Here is a 20,590-nt window from a genome sequence, read left to right as displayed (position 1 = left end):
TTGCTTTGCCACCCAGCTTGTCGAGTGTACATCCGGTATTTCATGTTCTATGTTCCGGAAGTATATTGGCGATCTGTGTTATGTTTTGGATTCAGCACGGTCTAGTTAGATGATGACTTAACTTATGATGTGGAGCCAGTGGCTATTTTGGAGCGTTAGGTTTGAAAGTTGAGGATAGCTTCAATGAAAGTACAGTGGAGAGGTCGACCCATGGAAGAGGCTAGCTGGGAGACCTAGCGGCACATGTAGAGCAGATATCCTCACCTATTTGAGGCTTCAGGTGTGTTTCTTGACTCGCTCGAGGACGAACGTTTGTTTATGAGGGGGAAGATGTAACGACCCAGCCGGTCATTTCATGAGTTACCGCTCCGTTTCATGAGTTTTACTTCTTATTGCTTTGTTTATCTGTATTATGTGTTAACGGGTTGGTTGGCTAGCTTGGGTTCGGAGAGGTTTTAGTAAGGTTTGAGACACTTAGTCTCTTTTGAGTAATCTTAAGTTGGAAAAGTCTACCGGATGTTGACTTATGTTAAGAAGGGCTCGGATGTGCATTTTGATGGTTCAGATAGCTTCGGGAGGTGATTTGGGACTTATGAACGTGATCGGAATATGTTTTAGAGGTCTGGAGTAGATTTAGGCTTGCATTGGCGAAATTGGAATTTTGGCATTTTCCAGTTAATAGGCGAGATTTTGATATAGGGGTCAGAATGGAATTCCGGAAGTTGGAGTAGGTCCGTTGTGTCATTTGTGATGTGTGTGCCAAATTTCAGGTCATTTAGATGAGGTTTGATAGACGTTTTGATATAAAGCGAAATTTGGAAGATTTTGGAATTCTTATGCTTCAATCCGATGTGATTTTGGTGTTTCGATGTTGTTTTGAGCATTCCAAAGGTTGGAACAAATTTGAATGAGGTTATGGGTTATGTTGGCTTGCTTGGTTGAGGTCCTGAGAGCCTCGGGTGAGTTTCGGGTAGTTAAACGGATCAAATTTATGTTTGGAAAGTAGCAGTTTTGATGGCATTATGTTGCAGGTATTTTGTTCTCCGTGATCGCGTAGAGGGGGTCGCGATAGCGTAGGCTGTTTCGGGGCTAAGGGTGAAGTGTTCTATGCGTTTGCAGAAAGGGGTTCGCGATCCCGTGGCTTTTGGCGGTTATGCTTCGCAAACGCGAGGGTATTTATGCGACCGCATAGGGTAAATTAGGGCCTGCGAAGTTTGTGCTTCGTGATCGTGATGGAATTTTCGCGATCGCGATTAAGTAAATTTAATATTTGGGCAGAATGTTTGAAAAGGCCATTTTTGCGATTTTTGGCTTAAGTTCACCATTTTGACTCGATTTTGGGGCTTCTTGAGGGAACTGAAGAGGGAATCAATGAGAACTTCTTGGAGGTAAGAATTATGGACTTAATAATCGATCCTATTGTGATTTCTACCTAATTAAACATGAAATTTGCGGGATTTGAAGCCTAAATTGGGGAGTTATGACTTAGAAACTTGAGACCTTAATCTAGGGATTTGAGGGGCCATTTGTGGTCGGATTTTGGTATTTTTGATATGTGTGAACTCATGGGAGGACAAGGATTCAGTTGATGTGATTTTTATCGAATTTCGAGACATGGGACCTGGGGTCGGGATGGACCAATTTCTGAATTTTTAGTATAATTTGATTATTTTCGCATGTCCTTCATTCCCTTGTCATATTCTAATGTTATGATTCTGATTTTGGGTAGATTCAGCGTGAGTTACCCTAGGCAAGAGGTAAAGGTATCGCGATGTAGCATTTCATCCGTTTTTAGGTAAGTAACCATTGTAAATCTGGACCTGAGGGTAGAAAACCCTGGTATTTTGTATTATTTTGATAAATGAGGTGACACACATGCGAGGTGACGAGTGTGTGGGCGTGCACCGATCGGGATTGAAACTTGGTCCGTAGAGATTATTAAGCCACGTTTTTGATTTAAAATCTTATGATATTCCATATTTTAGAGATTGATGCTATATTTTTGGTTGTATGCCATGTTTGGGGCCTTGTGCTGACCTGTTAAGACCCTTATGGGCATTTTTTTACTATTTTCCTCACTCTATTGTCGCGCCCCCTTTTTCCTCGAAGAGTCCTGGTTTCGATATTCATTGGGTGCACGTTCTAATGGATTATGGTGCGTTGTCGCGCTCCCTTTTTCTCACAAAATCGGGTTTATGACATTTGGGCAGATAACTCGTTCCCTTTTGGGAATTGGGTTTGGATTGAATAGTCGCCACCTAATGATTAAAGTGCATTAGGACACTAAGAAGGGTTTGAGTTGAAGAACCAGAGTTTGGGTAAGGGTTAGAAATTATCCCGAGGGGAAGGTGTTAGGCACCCCTTAAGATCCACTAGTGTCGCACCCCTTAAATAACAAGTAAGCAAATAAGGGCTCAAATAGAGGTAGTTTTCACATAATATTGCATGTAAATTGAAAGTTTGAAAATAAAGAAAGCGGAAATTTTGAGGAAATAGTTTGAACAATTCTGAAAATAAACATAAACAAGTAGGGGGGGGGAGGGTCTAGCTTTATAAATAATATGGATCACATCAATGCAATACTCAGTAATTACTCCTCAGAAGAGGAGCTACATGAGGTATTAGCGCAACGGTCATCATATCCATATCTACCCTTTTTCACCCCGTTAAGGTATTAAAATGCGGAATAGTGTTGTTACTTATTGCATGCTATTTAAGAGCAGACTAGACAACTAAAGGGTATGACATGTGTTAATAACTTCAAATAAAGCATGTGAGAGTAAACATGACAAATAAAAGATATAACATGGGATAACAACTTCAAACAAACATATGAAAGAAGCCTAAGAATCTAAACCAATCAATTTTCACCTATAAGCCCGAGTACGCACTCGTCACCTCGCATGCACAGCTTTCACATAACACAAATAGCACAAACAACTCAAATTCTAAGGGGCAGTTTCTCCACACAAAGTTAGACAAGATACTTACCTCAAAGAACCCAAATCAATACTCTAAAATGACCTTCTTGTGTGACACAACACTCCGGCTCAAATCTACCCAAAATAACTTATTATCATAAATAAAAACCATAGGAAACAATTCAGATAATAAAGCCTTAATCTTTAATGAAAACTAAAGATTCAACCCAAAAATTCAACCCTGGGCTCGCACCTCGAAACCCGAAAAAATTCACAAAATCCGAACACCAATCCTGATACGAATCCAACCATAACAAAATTATCCAATTCTGACATCAAGTTTGCCTTCAAATCCTCATTTCACATTTTTGAAAGTTTTTATGAAAATCCCCAATTTTCTCCAACTCAAATAACTAATTTAATGATAAAAATAAATATGGAATCATGAAATATAATCAAATCGGGGTAAAGAACACTTACCCCAATCCAAGTTGTGTAGAACCCCTCCAAAATCGCCAAATATTGAGGTCTCTAACTAAAAAAGTGATGAAAATATCAAACCCTCTATATATAACATGTTCTGCCAACACTTCCGCTTTTGTTTTGGCAGACGCATATGCAAAGCTGCATCTGCGAAATATTCATCGCAAATGTGCAAACAACTAAAATCCTGAACGACCGCAGCTGCGACCAAGAAACCACATTTGCCATATTGCTTCTGCCAATAATGAAGCGCACCTACGTGATTGCTTTTGCAACAATGACGACGCGTCTGCGAATACCTTCCGCCTAGCTCACAAACCACACACGTGCATTACTACTCACACCTGCATAGATGCATCTACGGGATTGACATCGTAGATGCGCAACACCTCAACTCCCCATCATCTCGCTTATGTGCCTTCTCATCCACAACTGCGGACACCACACATGTGCCCAGAAGTCCATAGGTGTGGACACACCAGATCCCTACCCAAACCAGCTTAAACCAACATGATCCAGATGATCTGAACCGCGTCTGAAACACCTGGGGCCCTCGGTACCCCGTCCAACCCTACCAACATGTCCCATACCATGACATCGGACCTACTCGAGGGCTCAAGTCACATAAAAACAACGAATCGCACCTCAAATCGAACTTAATAAACTTATGAACTTTCAACTTCTACAACTCGGGCCTAATCATATCAAATCAACCTGGAATAACCTAAAATTTTGCATGCAAGTCCCAAATGATGCAATAGAGTTATTCCAACTCCCGGAACCTCAATCCGAACCCGATATCAATAAATTCAACTCCCGGTCAAGCCTCTCAACCTTCTAAACCTTTAACTTTCCAACTTTCGCCAAAATGTATCAAATCAACTTACGGACCTCCAAATCCAAATATAGACATATGTCTAAGTCCAAAATCACCATATGAGGTTATTGAAATCATCAAAACACTATTTCAAAGTCGTCTTTACAAAATCAAACTTCGTTCAACTCTTGCCATCTAAGCTACTAAAACGGGAATCCTTTTTCCAAATCAATCACGAATCAGCCAAAATCCAAAACCGGCAACACTTGCAAGTCATAATACATAATACGAAGCTACTCGAAACCTTAAGCCACCGAACGAGATGCTAATTCTCAAAACGACTGATCGGGTCATTACATTCTCCCCCTTTTAAACAAATGGTCATCTTCGCATATGTCAAGAACAATTCTGAAGTCATCAAGTCACAGAATGAACTCACCATACCTATACTCGCGGGTGACACATAAGCCCGACAACACCATCTCAACTGAAGATTATTCCTCCCACCCACACCGATAAGCCTTAGAACCAACCATCCAATCATTTCCCAAGACTTGACTCCTATATAACACACTGTATCAGTCACAACCAACAACAACAGCTCATGCATACACGCACAAGATATAATCACACGACGTAGCATATCATGTATATGCCCATAAAAATAACTCTGACCACAATAGCTAACCATAACCAAATCCAACATCGGTAATTAACCTCATATTATCTAAAATTGTGTCCTAAACCTTCACGATGCTAACAACAATGCAAGAAACATAAAGAACTCATAATCACTCATCCAAATCAACAAGTAACCCCCAATACCACTTGGGCACATACCTCGTAAGCTAAACCCAATAAGCACAACACTAATATGACTACAAATTGAAAAAGAAACACATGAGAGAACTATCAAACAAGTCCGACAGACATAACTCCATGTCAATACAATACTACTAATCTATTCCACAGGGGAGAAACAAAATATTTTATGACGACCCAGCCGGTCATATTAGGAATTTATGCCCCAATCCCCTATTAACTGCTTTACCCAAGATTATTCCTGCTATTTTGATTTGTCGGGATGTTTGGTTTTGAGTTTTTGGAGAGTTTTAGGACACTTAGTCCCTAAATGAGAGCTTAAGTGTTAGAAAGTTGACCGTAGTCGGAACAGTATCAAGACATACTCGAAATAGAAATCTGATGGTTATGTTATCTCCTTTGGGTGATTTCGGGTTTAGGGGCATGTTCAGATAGTGTTTGGGAAGTCCTTAGCTAATTTAGGCTTGAAATGCCGAAAGTTGAATTTTTAAAGTTTCCGGTCCGTTAGTGAGATTTTGATCCGAGGGTCAGAATGGAATTATGGAAGTTGGAGCAGATCCATAAGTGTGAATGTGATGTGTGTACAAAATTTCTTGTCATTCGGACGAAGTTTGCTAGACTCTCAGATCGAAAGCAAATTTTGAGAAAATTCGGAGTTCTTAGGCTTAAGTCCTTGGTTAATTCGAGGTTTTGATGTTGATTTAGGTGTTTTAAGGATTGATACAAGTTTGGGTAGTGGTTTGTGACTTGTCGGTACCTTTGGTTGAGGTCTCAGGGGCCTCGAAATGATTTCAGATGGTTGATGGAACGATTTTTGGAGTTAAGAGATTGTAGTTTCAGCTGGTATCTGTCGTAACCGCACCTGTGGTTTGGGTTCCGCAGGTGCGGAGCTGCAGGAGTGGAGCCACAGAAGTGGTTGTGTCACCACAAAAGTAGAAATAAGGAGGAGCAGCAGAAGCCACAGATGCGGAAGGATTTACGCACATGCGTAACCGCAGATGCGGTGAGAAGGACGCAGGTGCAGAATTGGAGACTTTAATGAGTTGTTGCAAATGCAACTTTTGTTCAACAAAAGCGGGACCGCAGGTGCATTCCCATGACCGCAGAAGCGATTTAACTGGCAGAACATATAAATAGTGGCCTTTGCGAATTTGAGCTATTCTTTCACCATTTTTATTCGAGAAGTGAGCTTTTGGGGAGGTTTTTGAGAGGGAATTCAAAGGAGCTTCAAGGAGGTAAAATTCACGGAACCTAAACTTGTTATTATAGTGATTTTTAATATCCTAAGCATGAAAATTAAGGAAAAATCAGTGGCAAGTTAGGTTTAAGACTTGACTAATTAGGGATCTTTGAGTGGTGATTTGAGGGACAATTTGAGGTCTGATTTTTGTACTTTTAGTACGCATGAACTCGTGAGAGTATGAGGTTTTCAAAAATATAAATTTTACCTAATTCCGAGATGATGGCCCGAGGGGCATTTTGGTCATTTTACATCATTTCACGTATTAGCTTAGAATCTAATTGTTGAATCAGTTACTTTAAGTGTAATTTATATTATATAATTGAATTGAATAAATTTGGGTCATTTGGAGTCGAGTACTCGTGGCAAGAACGTGGTCTCGGGTTGATTTTGGAGCCGGTTCGAGGTAAGTGGCTTGTCTAACCTTGTGTGGGGGACCTTCCCCTAGGATATGATATATTTGATAATTGAAATGCCTTGTAAGTGAGGTGACGAGTGTACTTGAGCTAATTGTTGTAAATCCGGTTTTTCTTTTAAGTATTACAATTGAGTTCCCTTCTCCTGTTTTATTCTACTTGCGAACTTAGCCTGTTGTTTGTTTAGGAAAGCATGTTTAGCTGCCCTAGTTTCCTATTTGCTTTAAATGCCTTAATTTCATTACATGAAGCATTTATAGGCTAGAATTAACTGTTTACTTAGTAAGAATTTAGCATTTAATTAAATATTCTTGTGTTGCTGCTATGTGTTTTCATTTGGGACTACGGGACGGCATCACGGGAGATCCCCTGTACGTATTTATGATATGGACTGAGGTGCGGGATACCAAGAGATCCCTGGGACGTATATTGAGGATACCAAGAGATCCCTAGCATATATTGAGGATACCAAGAGATCCCTAGTATATATTGAGGATACCAAGAGATTCTCGGGAGACCAAGAGATCCCCAGTTATCATTGTATAATTTGTATATCTTTTTCAGTCATAATTTTCTTCATCTGATTCTTCTATATCCTTGTTTATTTCCTTTTCATTTTCAGAGAACTCGTTTTCTGATATCTCATATATGCTATCTTCACTGCTTAATTCATAATCTACATATTCTACTTGTGTATATTTATCATTATCTATCAATATTTCGGTAATTTGTTTCTTCTTTGGGTTTTTTAGTAATTTACAATCTTTGGCTAAGTGTCCTAGCTTTCCACAATTATAGCAAGTACATTCTGTTAGTTTTTTCTTTTTCCTATATGGTTTTTTATGTTTATAATTTTTTACATAATATCTTCCTCTTGGTTTCCTATATTTATATTTTGATTTAAATTTCTTTTTCTTTCCTTCTTTTTTGTAATATTTATCTGTGCAGCCAAATTGGGGTGCTATTCTACTTTTGCAACATGCCAAATTTTTTACTAATATTTTTTCCATTTTCATGTTGTCTTTATATTTTTCACATAATTCTATAAACCAGTTTTGTAGGAATTTTATCCTTGCTCCTAATGTATCTGCTAGTCCTGCTTCGTTCCAATTTTTTATTATTTTTGAGCTAAAGGGTTCTGGTAATTTTGTAAAATATAATTTTCTTCTCTCTTTACTTTCATCCGGACTATATGTTCCTTTATAATAATAGTCTCTAAATGCACAAGTATATTCATCTATATAACACATATTACATATTGCTAATTTTGTCATTAAATTCCTATTTGTAATTTTTTCTTTATTTTGTTCTTCTACTTCTGTTGTCATACTACTAAATTCATTTCTTATTGTTATTTCATATTATTTTATATATCTGTAACTGTTGTTGTAGTTGTACCGTCAAGTTTTTTATTACTCCTTAATGTGTCTAAGCTTTCACTTGATAAATTTTGTAACCATAATTTTACAGTTCCTATTAATGTTCTTTCTATATATCCTGGTGTTTCCGCTATTGCTATTTTATTATGTATTAGTTGTTTTGAGATATATCCTATCCATAATTGTATTGTTTTATTTATATCTGCTACACAATCTAGATCTAAAAAATTATATTGTTCAGTTATCTGTCTTGGTGCCCATTTCTTATTTAACCTTTTATCCCATAATGTTTTGTTTCTATCATATGCATCATAACTTACTATGTAATAGGTTGGGTTTAATTGTTTAGGATTTTTTACTCCTGATGTGCTTGGTTTATCCTTGTTCATATCTCCTGTATTTATTTTTATCTTTTCTGCTTTTTCTATAAGTTCTGTGTATGTTTCACTTGTTTCTGAATAGTTTTCTCCTAGTTCTGTGTCTTTATCACTTTGGTCATTTATTTCGTTTATACTTATTTTTGATGGACTCTCCTGTACTTCTTCTAACTGTAATTTGAACTTTTCTATCTCATTTGTTAGTTTTAGTTCTTGTTCTTCTTCTTTACGTTTTTCCTTTTCTTTTAGTTTATTTGTATACATCTGTTTTAGCATTTCTAATTCTTTTTCTAATTCTGTTATTTTAGTGTTTTTTACTTCCTCTATCTGTTGTATTTTTTCTTTAGCTTGCTGTTGTATTTCTTTAATCTCTCGTTTTCTATCTATTTCTTCGTTTTCTTTTGTTATTCTAACCATAGCGGTTAAACTATCCTCTAGTTTTACAGTTTCTTTTTCTAACATTAAGTTTAGGTTATTTCCTATTTTTTTATATCTACTTCCTAAGTTGGAAAATATTATTGTTATTTTTAATCCTTCTGGATTCTCATATGTTTTCTCTTCTAGTGCGAATTCTTCTTTATTCATCTTTTATCCTTTAGATAACAAACATATTTATATTCTATTTTAGATACTATATCGATTAATTTAGACAGCCTAACTTTGTTTATTTTTGTGATACTTAAGTATTTATATTCTATGTATAGTTTCTTTAGTTTCTTTCTAATTTTCTGCGATTTCTTAGTTATTTTAATTGTTTCACTGTTTTGCGGGTTTGTACTATTAATGTCAGTGTTATTTTTCATGATTTGCTTCTTAATATAAATGTTTATTTTCCATAGCTCTGATACCAATTTGAGGGGTCATGTTTAATACTGAGATGTATACCTGTTGATACATATATCCATAATTTGAGGGGTCATGTTTAATACTGAGATGTATACCTGTTGATACATATATCCATGGACAATTTGAGGGGTCATGTTTAATACTGAGATGTATACCTGTTGATACATATATCCATGGTTTCTATATTTCTCAGATTTATTTCTTTTCTGTGTTGATAACTTTCAAGTTTATCTTCATAGAATTCAATTTCATTTTCTATAGTTAATAAAGCTTTATTACGCAATCTATTATATCTAATTATGTCTTTGCAGGTTTTAATATTGTGTTTAACACAATCTATTTTTCTATTTATGTTACTGAGGGTTTTAAGAAGTTTCCATTTCTGGGTGTTATAGAATCTTATATAATGAAAAGTGTTATGTTTCATTTATAAACAGTTTTTATTAACTTGATATGTGATCATTAATCTGAATATAAATCTAGTTCATATAGATCTAATATATCTATTTCTTGTGATACAATTAGTTCTGTAAATGCTTGTTCCATTACATATATTATTTCAAAAGTAACTAAAATATCATAAATTTTTCTTTTAACATCGTTATTAAGTCTGTTAAAGATATATAATATAAGTATTTTGTACTCAATATTTTCTTCTAATAAATACGTGTGGTTGTGGTTGTTCATTCAGATTTACTATTTATCCTTATCATGTATTTACTAAACATATTCCCTCTAACCTCTTTGTTTATCATAGAGTTTATCATATTTTAATAAGTTATACTGAACAATCTTTTTTGGTCACTACCATGTTTTTCATGCTTCAATCATTTACCCTAACAGCGCCTCAACTCTGTGTACTCCCCTAAATGGCTTCCTTGCCTACTGGTTTCCACTTTAGGATGGCATAGTCTGGGCTTAACTACTCTCAGCATTATTAGACAGGCAAACTTTCTCAAGATGTTCTTTATAACAGTACTATAACATGATAAACAATTATGATATTCAAGAGATTATAAGGAATATATGAGTTTAGTTAAACATGATTATGAATAAACTTACCTGGTTTTGTAACTCGTTTGAATGCTCCATAGCTTTCAGAAGTTTGTATATAATCAGATATTTTATTGAGAGAAGATAAGAGAGAGAGAGTGAGGATGTCTGAGGCTGTCCTCCCTTCCTCTGATTTACAAAATATATAGAAAATTTTAACGACTCCTACTGTTCATGAACGACCTTTACTGTTCATGAATGTGACTCGTACTATTTACTTTACGACTTTTTTACATGACTCTTACTATTCATGAACGACCTTTACTGTTCATGAATGTGACTAGTACTATTTACTTTACGACTTTTTTACATGACTCTTACTATTCATGAACGACCTTTACTGTTCATGAATGTGACTAGTACTATTTACTTTACATTATGTGTTTCCAGTAGCTGTCTTCTTCTTTTGTCTTCTTGTTGATACCTTCATTCTAGTTGGACTTCTGGTACATAGTTATCATCTCCGTTGCACTTTGAACATATGTGGTCTGGATATTTGTGTCCTACTAGTTTGCAGTATCTTGTTAATAACTCGTTTGAAATAAATTCTTTTTTCAATGCTCTGGTAGTTGGGTGCATTTCTGGCTTTAATAATGATAAAATCCATTTCTGGACTTCATCCATATCTCCTTGTCGTAGTTCCTTTGAGTTGGCATATATCATTAACTGGTCTCTGGAATAGTAGCTCCAGATAGCATTTCCTTGTAGATAATTGTTAGCTAGTTCTTGAATAATAGTTGCTATACCAATTATTCTTTTATTGGCATAGAAACTTGGTATCTCCATTTTCTGTATCTCCGGTTGTTTCTCTATCTCTTCCGGTATTATCATATCTCGTGTTAGTCCTATCTTTATCACCTGTATTATGGGTTTTATTTCATCATATAGTATTTTCGCTGGTGCTGTATAGAATTTGATGAAGAATAGGTTGCCTTTTTTAATTCTCTTGAAGGTGACAAATGCTTTGTATAGCTATGGTATTCCAATTATTTCTTCTCCGTCGTGGGTATATACTGTGCTAAGTAGTCCTTAGTTGTAACATGTCTTTACTAGGTTTGCTTTTGTTTTTGGCTGGGCTATAAGCCTATTATATCCCTGTAGTTTTTGGGTTACATAATCCTGTGTTGGATCTGTAGTAGTAGTTGATCTAGGGTTTAGGTTCAAGAATGTCTGAATTTTATATATATTCTCAATATATGTTTGAGTAATATGGTTATATACCTTTTTGTTGTGGTGTAGGCTATTGGCATAGGTTGTAGTTTGTGGGGCTATAACTATTGCTTCTCTTGGCTTTTTTGATGTAAATGGCTTATCAAATACGTTGTTTAGGTTTACATTGATATGTGGCTTTTTGTTAACTTGTTTGCTTGTACCTGCAGCTGTATATAAAGCAACTGTGTTATGGGTTTTTTGGAGTTTCCCAACGTCTCCTTTTAACTCTGGAAGTTTAGAGTCTTCCGATTGACTTAGTTCCGCATTTTTATAGTCATGTTGCTGACTTAGCTTGCTTTCCTCTAGCTGTTGTAATCTTTTTCCCATACCATCCATCTGTAAAGATAGAGTAGTAAGGATTGTAAATATGACTTTTGATTCTTGGCTTTCATCTGTTTGGGTACCTTTGTCTTGATAGGTAGTCTGCAATAACATTCTTGTCAGTTCGTATTACTTCAATTGTAAATGTAAAAGTTTGTATATTCAATACAAGTCTCCTTATTTCCTTTGTAGTTACTGAATCCTGTACTTTCCGTGTTATCTTCCGCAACTTAGGCTTACCTAGTCGTAGAGACTAGGTGCCATCATGATGGTTTACGGAGGGAAAACCGGGGTCGTGACACATTTGAAATAGTCACAAGGACCTCATCCTAATATAACTCCACCGTGACACATAGCCCGGTTCAAATATATCAAGCCACACGAAAATGTGAGGATCCTATTCTCGGCTCTAAATCACAAGTAGAATACACATCATACCAACTTAAATGTTCTACTAACTCAATTCCCGAGACAAAATCACAACACATAATGAACGTTAATTTCCATACCGGCAGAGCACATAAATCACAAATCATAACTAAACCATCTAGAAATCACATCAAATATACCATAATGAGTAATAGCTAATTCATTCTTGTCTATAGCTCTCAATAGTAAACAAACCAAGGCGATAGACACGGCCTACCACTATAAAATCTCCCAACAGGGTAAACACATAAGTAGAGTACAAGAATCACTAAACTCACCCATATATGAAGCAAGATAGGAGGTATCACCCCGATAAGAAGAACCAAAACGAAATAAGAATGAATATCCTCAATATAAATCAAAACCATACCAATAACAACACCATCTAATGTAGCGGCCCTAGCCATACCACTGAAAGAATATCAACGGGTCGGGCCTCACCCTTCTAGGGAACCCTCTACTCGTATGTCCTCTACCCCAAGTTGGCTGTGTGGGTGGAGTAGCAAGTAGAATGGAGCCCTTAGCCTGAGCGTTCTGATGTAGTCCTCCTCTGCCGAGTTTGGGACAATCTCTTATGATGTTCCTAGTATCACCACACTTATAACAACCCCTCTACGGGCATGGCTGATCACATAGATTCTGTGCCAGATAAGTGGAATAACCGGTGTAGGAACCCCTTACAGGTTGTGCAATAAAAGATAAAAGCCCCGTATGAGTACCCTAACTAACTAGAGCAGCACGAGTAGTTTAAAGTACGGACTTGGCTGGCCGACTGTCGAGCTTTCACCGTGATAGGTCATATTTGAAGAGTAAAATCCATTGAATCCTCCAAAACCTCAAAACCCCTTGGCCCCTTATCCTCCCTCTTCTCACCCTGAATATTCTCTAACTTCCTAGCAATCTCCACAACCTACTAAACCGAAGTATCAGTCCGTAACTCCCTAGCCATACTAAATTTAAGGCAAAAATTGAGCCCCTCAATAAATCTGTAGACTTGCTATTTGACTGTAGGAACCAAAGTAGGTGCATGACAGAATAACTCACTGAACCTGATAGCATACTCTGACACATTTATAGTGCCTTGACGCAACAGCTCGAACTCTGTATGCCATGTACCCTGGAGAATCTAGGGAACAAACTCCCTCAAAAACATCTCTAAAAACTAAGCCCAAGTGGGTGGTGCTGCATCGCCTAGTCTACCCTCCTCATAAACCTTCCACCACTGATACGCTACTCCTGACAACTAAAATATAGTAAAAGTAACTCTGCACACCTCCACAATACCCATGGTGCATAGAATTCAATGATACTTCTCTAGAAAATCATCTATATCCATGGTAGTTGTGCCATTGAAAGTAGGTGGCCTATACTTCTTGAACCTCTCAAGCCTCTTCTGCTCCTCCTCTGATGCCCCTGGACTGACCTCAGGCTGAACTGGAATAACAGGATATACCGGCACTACATCCGGATTATGACCAATATCAGCCTACTACTGTGGAGTACGGGCGGTGGGAGTCTGAGCTCCCCCTCCCCCCTCCCCAAATCTGTGAAGTAGCTGGTGCAATAGAGATTAATCTTGCCTGAGCCAATGTACCAAAAATTCTTAGGAACTGCACTAAAGTCTCCTGAAGTCTGGGGTAACAACAGGCACCTCTAGTGCTTGTCCCCCAACTGGAGCTACTAGCGGCTCCTTAACTATTGTTGTGGCAGGTGCTCTAACTGTGGCGCGTGCCCCTTGTCATCCTCTACCTCATCCCTGGCCTCTATGGATCTAGTAGGGGTACGGGTGGATGCTCGTCTAATCCGGTAGTGTGTCCTCACCATATGTGAGAGAATTGAGATTCAAAGGCCCAAACTTCAAAATCAACAAATTCGCATAACAAGAATGAAAAAATGGATCTTTTGTCATAGTTTCGTAGCCTCTCGAAGATAAGTACAGATGTTTTCGTACCGATCTAGAAGACTCTACTAAACTTTCTCGTGACTCGTAGAACCTATGAACCTAGAGCTCTGATACCAACTTGTCACGACCTAAAATCCTACTACCGGTGTCATGATAACACCTAGTCTCTAAGACAAGGTAAGACGATTACTTAAAGTAGTTAAGACAAATAAACCATGATAATTTAAAATTGAATTTAATATGAATACCGGAAAAAGTTTAATATAAATACCGATACCAAAGCAAAATAAGCCAACACAGCAATAATCATAACAACCTCCAAACACTAGGTAATACAGAGTCACGAACTCTAGCTGAATCAATGAAAAGATCTCAAAGATTGAAATATAATATTGTTCAAATAACAAGCTGACAGTACAATGAAAGAAAAGGACTCCAAGATATTGCGACGACCGACCGACTCTACCTTGAATCCTTGCAATCAATAAGCTAACTTTGCCTGAATTCGATATCCTAATACATGGATTTGCACAAAAATATGCAGAAGTGTAATACGAGTACACCAATACATGGATTTGCACAAAAACTTCAAATGAGTTTTATGCTTCAATTGCTAGTGTTTTAAACTAATTGTGTGTTTTATGCCTTATAAGAGTAATTCTAAGTGATTTAAATGTTTAGGAGCTAATTCGAGTGATTTGGAGCTTTTAAGTCTGAGTAAAAGCTCAAGGGAGCAAGTTGGGCTCGTGTTTGGGGGACGAGAACCATGTCTGGATATCAAAAATCAATAATAAAGCTGGACTCTGAGAATCCAACTAGATATACATGATAGGAAACTCATGCTTAGAGTGGGTGAGAAGACTGCGACTTTTGAGATGAATGTAGCAACTTGGGTGAAAAAGGATAAACCAGCTTCAAGTGTTGAGTGGAAGGTGAAGAGTTCGAAAGAAAAAACTGCAGTGATAGAAAAAGACAAGTGTGTGGTGTGCCCTAAGAAGGCTAAGAAGAAGCTATCTGCATGGATGTGTGCATTAGTTCAGGCACGTGAAATAGAGCCCGACTTCGATTCAGACCCCCACTAGAGATTCAGGGAATTTACCTTTACCTTATGCTTTTTAATTATGTTTCATGGGGACATGCCACAACCTAAAATGTAGGGTGGGGAAAATTGTATGTATATGTGTTAGTTTTTGATTTTAGTAGTTAGAAATAATTTAAAATAGAAACAAAAAAAAAATTAAAATTTTCGACTTTTCCCGACGATGGATATCATTCAACGAGTTTCTTGAGGGATTAAAGTAGAAGAAAAAAGATAAAAAAAGATTTTCTTTTGTTAGGTAGTGTAATAATTCCCCCATAGTCTTTCTTTGGGTCGCGGTTCTTTTCCTGGGATTTTATTTGAATCGGGTGTAGTTAGTTTTTATTTATGTTAGGTGTAGAAAACCTTGTGCTATGATTTTAATTCAAAGCAATATCTCCTAACTTTATTATGCCTTGAGAATAGTGAGTGCTTTAGTTGGGACGCTTAGGCTCAACTTTTTGACTCTTGTATAAATACCTTAAATTGTATGATCTTAACTTTGCTTAACTGCTTTTACTAGAGTGCCTTGATAGTCCGATCCTTAGTGAGCTATGTGCCATATGTGTGCGAGGTTTTGTGTTATTCTATGCATTGCATTTGATGTCTAGAACTTGCCCCGGGTGTTTGCAAAGCGAAGTAGTAGGAAGTGATACAGGCGTTTCTTTGTTGAGCTAGTTATATGTTATTACCCACCTAATTATTATGTATTTTAGTTAACCCATTCGAGCCTATAATTATATTTTCTTTGGCAACTACATTGCAAGCACTACCTATTTGTTTGAATTGACCACCTATTTGAACCTTGTACCTCTCATGTGCACATGAATTTGTTATGAACTTTGTAAAAGTTGAAGTGTGCGATGGTTGGTTTTGGTGTTTGAGTGGAAGTAATGAAATAAGGAGAAATGTGCATTGTTTTTAATAATTAAGAGCCACTTGAATTGAAAAAGAAAGAAAAAAAATAGTTGTGTTGTGAAAAATATTCATTGATAAATGGTAATTCTTGATGTAATTGTGCATAAAGAAGTAGTGAGTTAATGTATGTTGATGTGAAGTTGGTGTTATAGTTTGACATAAGTGTGGGGTTTAAGAACTAAAGTGTATCTATTAAAGTGCTTAGGGAGGGTAGTCACTCTTATATCTAAATATATCCTACCCATCCCGCTGCCTACATTACAACTACTTAAAGTCCTACTTGATCTTTGACTTAATGAGCTCAATTAGAAGAGTAGTACACTTGAGCAAGCCTATGGTGCATCTTTTGTGGCATATGAATGTTTCTGAGAGGGAGTGAATTCTTTCTATCGTGAGTTCCTACTTGTTCTTAACTTTTATTATGTGTGAAACTACTCTCTATTGTTGTGCGAGGGAACTTGATTCATGAAGGAAAGGTAATGTCGTTAACCTCTATTTTAGAGTAAATGAGCGAGTTGTTAATAATGCATGGTACTTTCAAGTCAAATCTTGAGGCGAGGATGTTACGCTATTGTGCTTAGTCTATTTCAGATATTCCTAGTGTAATGAGTTAGGTGAGTTGTTCAATAAGGCCGTGTATATATAAAGTGTAGGTTGATTGCTCGAGGAATAGCAATGGTTTAAGTGTGGGGTATTGATGGTATGCTATAATCTCATGTTTTAGTCACTTATTGCACTCCAATTTATTGCACTTCAAATGAGTTTGAGCTTGAATTGCTTGTGTTTTGCACTAATTATGTGTTTTATGCCTTGTAGGAGTGATTCCGAGTGATGTAGATGTTACGGAGCTAATTCGAGTGATTTGGAGCTTTGAAGTCTGAGTAAAAGCTCAAGAGAGTAAGCCGGGATCACATTCAGGGGTTGAGAACTACGTTTGGATATCAAAAATCAAGAAAAACGCCTGACTCTGAGAATTTTCAACACACACGACGCGTGGGGCACCATGCATGTGCATTTTTGCTGCCCTGTCCAATTACAAGCTCCTTGATAAATTCCACTACCACCACGCGTGGCACGTCACACCATGCGGTGCGCCTCTGTATTTTTTATAGAGTAACAATCCAATTACGTCTAGGAGAAGGTGGTTCGTTCCGGCCGGACCCTACTTAGTATAAATACATGTAAAAACATTATTTTTGAGACTTTTGACACATCTTAGACCTAATAAAGCTAAGGAGGAGGTGGAGAAGCAAGAGCACAAGGATCTCATCATTCAATCCTCACTCAATACAAGTGTTTGGATCGTTATATATTTTCTTTTAACTTAAACATATTTATGATGAATTACTCCATATCCATGTAGTAGTTCTCTTTATGGATTGATGGATTTGGTGTATTGATATTTGTTTGTTGATATTAACTCTTTTTTTATGTATTGAATAGTTTTGGATATTTTAACTGTTGCATCTATATTCACTTGTTCATGTAATCGAGAGAGGCATAACTTGTGATATCTTTGCTTTATATTTTGTTGGTTGAAATCATTAATTCTTCTTAGTAATCGGAAGAAGCTAGCTGAATTGTTGATTAAACCTAGTTAGGAGGATAATCAAGAGAGGTTTTCCTAAAGACCAATCCTCTACGAATTCTTGCATATCTTCACGTTCTTAAAATTGGTTCATCTTGTGAGGTTGAGACTTAATCGAGTGAGGGGTTTCTATTAAACAATTGAACTAATAACCAAGTGAATTCAAGAGACTCACTTGAACATTAGAAATGAATTATCTAGAGTTAAATCCCTAACATTTGTCTTGCACCTATCCTATCGACCCTATCTTCTCCCAAATGATAACCTTTTTTTGCTTAATACTTCAGTTGATTGTCATTAGTCCATAGTTTAGACTCTTAGTTAAATTTAGTTTGAATCACATAAATCTTAATTGTTGATCATCTTGGATAGCAATCAGCTATAAACTACAAAAATATTGTTTAACTCCAATCCATGTGGATAAATTTACTATATTCAACTATCGCGCATGTTTAAGTGCGTATTCTACGATCGTCAAATTTTGGCGCTATTGTCGGGATTGGCAATTAATAATGTTTGAAATAGTTTGTAGTACTAATTCAAGATTTTTTAGTTTTATTCTAGTTTTCTCTTTTTACGTTTGGTGTTCTTTAACTGTGCACAAGATAAAGGTTAGATTGGTGCATGACTCGATCTTCTAGGAAGGAATTGCTACCATACAAACCATAAATCGAGAAAAAACTGCGATAGCTGAGGAAGGGAAGATATCTCCCTGAGAATATAGAGAAGGTTGGACAATCCTCAACCAAGGAAATTATGGCTGGAGATGATGATAATGTTGATTTGACTGCGAGAGAGGCAGTCCAACTAAGAGAAAAAGTTGCTCGGGATGCTAAGGAAGCAGGTATTAGAGATGCACAAATTGCATATAAAGAGGAGAGGGCTTGGAGAATTACTCAGAATCAGCCTTTGGTTCCAGATCAGTTCAGAAACATAGCTCTCGATGTTGGGAGAACACTTGGCAATTATGCTAGACCGGTCTACAACCAAGGCTTATCTAGCCAATAATTTAGAGTTAAAGCAATGGTTGTTACAAACCCTGAAATATATTTATAATGCATGGTACTTGTTAGTCAAATCGTAAGGCGAGGATGTTATGCTATTGTACTTAGTCTATTTTAAATATTCTTGGTGTAATGAGTTACGGGACTTGTTTAATAAGGTCGTGTCTATATAAAGTGTAGGTTGATTGCTCGAGGAAGAGCAATGGTTTAAGTGTAGGGTGTTTATGGTAGGCTATAATCTCGTATTTTAATCGCTTATTGCACTCCAATATACTGCACTTCAAATGAGTTTGAGCTTCAATTGCTAGTGTTTTGCACTAATTGTGTGTTTTATACCTTGTAGGAGTGATTCCGAGTGATGTAAATGTTACGAAGCTAATTCGAGTGGTTTTGAGTTTTGAAGTCTGAGTAAAATCTCAAGGGAGTAAGTTGGGATAGCGTTCAGGGGTCAAGAACCAAGTCTGGATATCAAAAATCAAGAAAAACCAGAACTCTGAGAATTTTCCACACCTGCGATGCGTGGGGGCGCATGGGGCATCGTGCCTGTACATTTTTGCTGCCTTGTCAAATTTCAAGCTCCCTGATAAACTCCACTATTACCCCGTGTGGTGCGTCGCCCCATGCAGCGCGCCTGTATATTTTTTACAGAGTAACAATCCATTTTCGTCTATGAGAAGGTGGTTTCATTTGGGCCCAGCCCTACCTAGTATAAATACATGTAAAAATGTTATTTTTTAGCCTTTTAACATAACTTAGACTTAAGGAAGCTAAGCAAGAGGCAGAGAAGCAAGAGCACACGGATATCATCATTTAATCCTCACTCAAGACAAGAGTTTGGATCGTTTTGTGTTTTCCTTTAACTTAAACATATTTATAATGAATTACTCCATATCCATGGAGCATTTCTCTTTAGGGTTTGATGGATTTGGTGTATTGATATTTGTTTGTTGATATTAACTCTACTTTTATAGATTGAATTATTTTGGATATTTTAACCGTTGCATCTATATTCACTTGTTCATATAATCGAGAGAGGCATAACTTGTGATATATTTGCAATATATTTTGTTGGTTAAAGTCATTAATTCTTCTTAGTAATCAGAAGAGGCTAGTTGAATTGTTGAATATACCTAGTTAGGAGGATAATCGAGAGAGGTTCTCCTAATGACCAATCCACTACGAATTGTTGCATATCTTGATGTACTTAAAATTAGTTCATTTTGTGAGGTTGACACTAAATTGAGCGAGGAGTTTCTACTAATCAATTGAACTAATAAGCAAGTGAATTTGAAAGACTCGCTTGAATATTAAAAGCGAATTATCTATAGTTAAATCCCAAACATTTGTCTTGCACCTATTATATCGACCCTATCTTCTCCCAATTGATAACCTTCTTTGCTTATTAGTTACATTGATTGTCACTAGTCGATAGTTTATTCTCTTAGTTAAATATAGTTTTAATTGCATAAATCTCAATTCTTGATCATATTGGATAGCAATCAACAATAAACTACGAAAATTATAACTCCAATCCCTGTGGATACTATATTGTAATTTAGTATATTCGACTAGCGAGTATATTTAAGTGTGTGTTTTGCGCTCATCAAATTTTGGTGTCGTTGCCGGGGATTGGCAATTAATAGTGTTTGAAATAGTTTGTAGTCTTAATTCAAAAAAAATTCTTTTTATTTTATTTTTCTCTTTTTACGTTTGTTGTTATTTAACTTTGCACAGGCTACAGGTTAGATTGGTGCATGACACGATCTTCTGGGAAGGATACGAA

The sequence above is a fragment of the Nicotiana tabacum genome, chromosome 16 (genome assembly GCF_000715075.1).
Source record: "Nicotiana tabacum cultivar K326 chromosome 16, ASM71507v2, whole genome shotgun sequence".
Lineage (NCBI taxonomy): Eukaryota > Viridiplantae > Streptophyta > Magnoliopsida > Solanales > Solanaceae > Nicotiana > Nicotiana tabacum.
The sequence above is the reverse complement of the archived record's forward strand: the minus strand, read 5'-3'. Positions refer to the sequence as shown.